Genomic DNA, 6,000 nt, shown 5'->3' with positions numbered 1-6,000 from the left:
GACAGACAAACACACACACATATAGACACACTTACCTGTCCTGCGCTGCGCTTCTCCTCTCCACCGGCGTACTGACGAGTGACGTCACTGACGTCCTGCGCGGGTCTACGGAGGGACGTCACATGCGCGACGTCCCTCATCAGACTCGGGCCGGCCAACTGGAGACTGGGGGAGGAGCGCGGGGTAAGTGAAGTCTTCCAGCATTTAGCGCTGCTCGTCTGAAGCAGGGTTAAATGCCTGAAGGAGTCGGGCATTACAAAATTTCACATACCGCAAACTTTCGTTTCGGGCCGAGAGTTTGAGGCTTGATTATCGAGGGCGCCGGTCGGTCTGTGCGGGCCTCCGGGGACTATTTTAACGCAGGGACCTGGAGCTACCGCTCCATCCGCCCCTATGTTAATCAGGCCCTGCTGATCAATATTCTTCCCCTCTCTCTTTATTACAGAGCGGGGAGAAGAGGGAGAGGCCAGGGGAGGAATATTGATGAGCTGGGTGGTGCTGCACCCGGCGGCACTGATGTCAGAGTGCCAGTTAGCCCGGACAGTGCCAGTTAGGAACTCATTAGCATATACAGAAAATAGAAGATTAGGGCTGAACAGCCAGTACCGCTGGTTAGTGCGGGGGAGAAAGCTGGCAGTTTTCCTTTAACTGTGTTTAAAGGTTACCTGCCATCACTTTCATGCTGGCCGAACCACAAGTCAGCCATCAGCGGTCCCTAGTGACTTCTGCCTGTGATTGTTAGATCTTTCCCTACAGTCTCATGGAAATGGAAGTATGCATATATGCCGCTGTTTCATTCACTTTGGCGACAAGGGACTCCCATTCAAGTGGTTGTGGAGGTCCCAACTGTTAGGACAGTGTTTCCCAAACAGTGGCATTTTTATGACATATTGGGGGGAATATTCAAAGACTTGTGTAATTAGGGCTCTTTATTTTGTGCCCCAAAGAGTGTTAACTGTGTCTCATTTTTAGAAGGGTGTTTGGTCTTTTGTAAATTTAAGAGAAATAGCACAAATAGCAGATCATTTAATACCAGGTATACTTGGTATAAGCTGCGACACTTTGTGCGCGAGAAAGTGGTGCGAAACATTGGAAAATAGGGCGCTAATAACACTTAGATCCTAACCACGCCCCTTTTTTAAATTTTGCACGCCCACTGATAATAATGTCGATATTGTGTATCACTTCTAATGTAACTCTATATAATCTTCACCCATAAGGCGTCTTAAATGCACTAAACAGTATGATGTGATTTTATATGAGTGTGAACACTATAGATTACACTATATCTGAATATGTTTTATAGTGTTATTATTATTATGTATGCATAATGAGATGGAATGATGTCATGGAGATACACCCTATTTAAGCAACCATTTGTGCACTTGTTAATTGCTTGACAAAGACCGTGAGAGACGGTCGAAACGTCGTGTACTGCACCTGATGAATAAAGCTTAACTCCACTTTTTTCATCTACAACGGAGTGCTGCTGCATTTTTTCATATATATATATATATATATATATATATATATATATATGCAGGGGTCACGGCCTGGGAATAAAAAGTGAGGGAACTCACCCCAGATTTCCACTCAAAGGCTGATCCTGCAGGACCTCTGCTAATGGGAACAGAGTTCCTGCTGTAGAAAAAGTGCAGGAACTCCGTTCCCATGCGTTCCTGCAGGACTAGAGCCCTGTATATATATATGTATATATATATATATATATAATCAGTGTTTTCCAACCAGTGTGTGTCCTGATGTTGCAAAACTACAACTCACAGCAAAAGCCGAAGGCTGTCCGGGCATGCTGGGAGTTGCAGTTTTGCAACAGCTGGAGGCACACTGGTTGGAAAACTGACCTCCCCATCCCTGCGCTATGCCTAGGCCGCTTGCAGTTCTCTCTCCTCCCAGGCAGGGGGCGCTGGCGCTCTCGGCCGCGGCTCTCTCTCTCTCCTTTCTCCCTGCCCTCCTCTCCTCTGGTCGGGCCGGACATGGCAGTGACAGCAGCGGAGCTGGGGGCACACGGAGCCGGGCCGCATACCAGGCAGGAGCCGGACGTCGGGGTGAGAACCTGGCCGGGGAAGCTGACGAGGCCCGAGGCCTGCTCGTCCTTACACCGCGGCTGCTATTAGAGGAGGCGGCGTGTTCCTGAGGACGGGAGAAGACCCCGGGAGCCTGTGCCGCCAGCTCGGCATGAGGAGCCCCCCGGTGAGTGTCCACAGATATAGGGCACGGGAGGTGCAGGGCTCCGGGAGCATCACTACCTCTGTATACAGCTCCCCCGGGGCACTTACCTGCCTGCAGAGCCTGTATAATCAGCCTGCACGACATGTGGTCATGCTTTACGGCACATGATGTTGGGGGATATTATCCTGCTCTTTACTCCAGAGCTGCACTCACTACTCTGCTGGTGAGGTCACTGTGTACATTGCATTACATTACTTATCCTGTACTGATCCTGAGTTACATCCTGTATTATACTCCAGAGCTGCACTCACTATTCTGCTGGTGGGATCACTGTGTACATTGCATTATATTACTTATCCTGTACTGATCCTGAGTTATATCCTGTATTATACTCCAGAGCTGTACTCACTATTCTGCTGGTGAGGTCACTGTATATACATTACATTACTTATCCTGTACTGATCATGAGTTATATCCTGTATTAAACTCCAGAGCTGCACTCACTATTCTGCTGGTGAGATCACTGTGTACATTGCATTATATTACTTATCCTGTAATGATCCTGAGTTATATCCTGTATTATACTCCAGAGCTGTACTCACTATTCTGCTGGTGAGGTCACTGTGTATATACATTACATTACTTATCCTGTACTGATCCTGAGTTATATCTGTAATATATTCCAGAGCTGTACTCACTATTCTGCTGGTGGGGTCACTGTGTATATACATTACATTACTTATCCTGTACTGATCCTGAGTTATATCTGTAATATATTCCAGAGCTGTACTCACTATTCTGCTGGTGGGGTCACTGTGTATATACATTACATTACTTATCCTGTACTGATCCTGAGTTATATCCTGTATTATACTCCCGAGCTGTACTCACTATTCTGCTGGTGAGGTCACTGTGTACAATGCATTACTTATCCTGTACTGATCCTGAGTTATATCCTGTATTATACTCCAGAGCTGTACTCACTATTCTGCTGGTGGGGGTCACTGTGTACATTGCATTACTTATCCTGAGTTATATCCTGTATTAGAGTACGTTCACACGAGCAGACCCACGGCGTATTTTACGCTGCAGATCTGCCGCTGAAGGACCCCTGCATGGTGGCTTTAAATGTGCCTGCTGGGAGCGGCAATACGCTGCTACGAGCAGACACACTGCAATGTTTTCCAATCTTAATCCTTCCAGTAGTTATCAGCTGCTGAATTTGAGTTGTTCTTTTCTGTCTCAAAACAGTGCTCTCTATTGTCACACAGAAAAGAACAATTCAACTTCAGCAGCTCATAACTACTGGAAGGATTAAGATTTTTTTAATATAAGTTATTTACAAATCTGTTTAAATTTCTGTAGCCAGTTGAGAGAGAAAGTTATATATGTTTTTTCCTGGAATACCCCTTTTAACTCCTAGAGGACACAGGGCATACCTGTACACCCTGGCTGCTTGGTACTTGGCGCACCAGGATGTACATGTTCATCCTGACTTATTAAAACTATAAAGCAAGTGCAGTAGCTGCGCTTGCTTCATAGACCGTGGGCTCAGCTGCTAATGGCCGACATCAGCGATCACACTGTCCGCCATTAACCCTTTATACTAATCACAGTATCTGAAGCAGAAGAGGGACTTTGAGAGATTCATCAGACCTCCAAAAGCACAATCGTAGGGTTCTAATGAGTCAAGATGGAGGCCGAAGCTCAATTTAACCAGCTCCACGGGCCGTGGCAGACAATACAAGTAGATCGCCAATTACACTGATCAATATTAAGCCTATGCAAAGCACTGATCAGTATTAGCAATCAACAGATTGCCCTTGGCTGTCTGGGCAAGCTGGGAGATGTAGTTTTGCTACTGTGTGGTTTACGTTGTTAAAAAAAAAATTTAAAAAATAAAAATCCAGAAAACAAAGAATTGCTCCCCCCCCCAAAAAACAAACAAACAACCCCCCCCCCCTCCAAAAAAAAAGAAAAACAGCAGCCTATCAATAATAAAAATAAAGATATACATTACATATACCACAAACTGAGACTAATGGGGAAAAAAAATACAACTCACCCTGCAAAAAACAGGCCCTTATGACAGTCTATGGAAAATAGTGCACATACGATTTCATGGTCATTACACCCCCAAAATGAGCTTGTCACTAAGGAGTTAATAGCGTCTAACCCGAAGGGCCGTATGCACACTGGTGCATTATGGATGTGTGTTGTATATGTCAATAATAAGCCTCAGATACCCCTGATGATGGGACTGCTGTCACGAAACATGCAGGGAGGCTGTGCATTTACATTGTAACATCAGCATTGCTGTCACCCCATATCCCTGTAGCGCTGCAGACACAGGGCAAATAGACTCTCACATGGGCTGAATATACACGTACAGTGGGGATTTTGCTGGGTTTTTAAACAAACATTTTTGGTTCTCCAACTGTTCTACATCTTTAAAGCACAAAAATAAAAGTTGAGTTTTATTAGGAAGGGAGGGAGCACTTTCCAGATTTTTTCCGGGTGTGGGGTTTGGTGATACAATATATATTTAAACCCCAGCATTCCTCCTGGGCATTTGGTAGTATAGAATATATTCTGCAATGGCCCCTACTGTACTTCTTGCCCACAATTTCATACAGCGCCTTTTTCTTACTGTCATGCTGAATATCCACATGGCGGTAGGGCTGGGCTGTATACCGGTTCATACCGAATACCGACAATTTTGGGCTGCATGATATGAATTTTTCCCCATACCGCAATACCGGTTGGGCCCCTCCCCCTTGGGAATGAATTATCAGCCCAGCGCTGCGCTGCCCCCACATTGGGGAACTAATCATATGTGACCCGCCAGCGCTGTTCTGCCCCCCCCCCCACCAAATCATGTGACCCGCCAGCACTGTTCTGCTCCCCCCACCAAATCATGTGACCCGCCAGCGCTGTTCTGCCCCCTCCCCCCCACCAAATCATGTGACCCGCCAGCACTGTTCTGCTCCCCCCCCACCAAATCATGGGACCCGCCAGCACTGTTCTGCTCCCCCCCACCAAATCATGTGACCCGCCAGCACTGTTCTGCTCCCCCCCACCAAATCATGTGACCCGCCAGCACTGTTTTGCTCCCCCCACCAAATCATGTGACCCGCCAGCACTGTTCTGCTCCCCCCACCAAATCATGTGACCCGCCAGCACTGTTCTGCTCCCCCCACCAAATCATGTGACCCGCCAGCACTGTTCTGCTCCCCCCACCAAATCATGGGACCCGCCAGCGCTGTTTTGCTCCCCCCTAATTATCATCCCAGCAGGGTACTACTCACATATGTCAACCACAAGCACTGCCCTCCTCCTCTTTGTTGCGGGCCGCTGGAACTCTATACTGTACGCCAGTGGTCTCCAACCTGCGGACGTCCAGATGTTGCATAACTACAACTCCCAGCATGCCCGGACATCCAACGGCTGTATTCCTATGCCCGGGCTGAAAAAGATAAAGAAAATAAACTTTAACTTACCTACGTCGGCCTTACGCTGGGGACAGGAACGTCGGACAGCCGTCAGCCTATCACCAGCCGGAGCGATGTCCCGCCCCCTGCCGGCTTCCTACATGACAGTGCGTTTAACCTATCACTGGCCGGGGTAGGACATCGCTCCTGCCGCTGATAGGCTGACGGCTGTCCAACGTTCCAGTCCCAAGGAACAGTGTGAGGCTGACGTAGGTGAATTAAAGTTTATTTTGTTTATCTTTTGCAGCCCGAGCATAGGGATACAGCGTACAGCAGTGGTCTCAAACCTGCAGACCTCCAGCTGTTGCAAAACTACAAC

At 47.5% G+C, this 6,000-nt stretch overlaps 1 protein-coding gene across 1 annotated transcript in view; it reads left to right on the top strand.

Annotated features, from left to right (window-relative positions):
* Positions 1-1,934: 1,934 nt before the first annotated feature.
* The window catches only part of ZFYVE9 (zinc finger FYVE-type containing 9), a 69,724-nt gene continuing 65,658 nt past the window's right edge, over positions 1,935-6,000 (top strand). Inside the window, exon 1 of the mRNA XM_056532239.1 lies at positions 1,935-2,211. The gene's annotated coding sequence lies outside the window, so the exon portion shown is untranslated. The remainder of the gene's footprint in view (positions 2,212-6,000) is intronic.

The sequence above is a fragment of the Hyla sarda genome, chromosome 7, assembly GCF_029499605.1.
Source record: "Hyla sarda isolate aHylSar1 chromosome 7, aHylSar1.hap1, whole genome shotgun sequence".
Taxonomy (NCBI): Eukaryota; Metazoa; Chordata; class Amphibia; order Anura; family Hylidae; genus Hyla; species Hyla sarda.
Note: the sequence above shows the minus strand (reverse complement) of the source record. Positions and strands in the feature narration are given on the sequence as shown.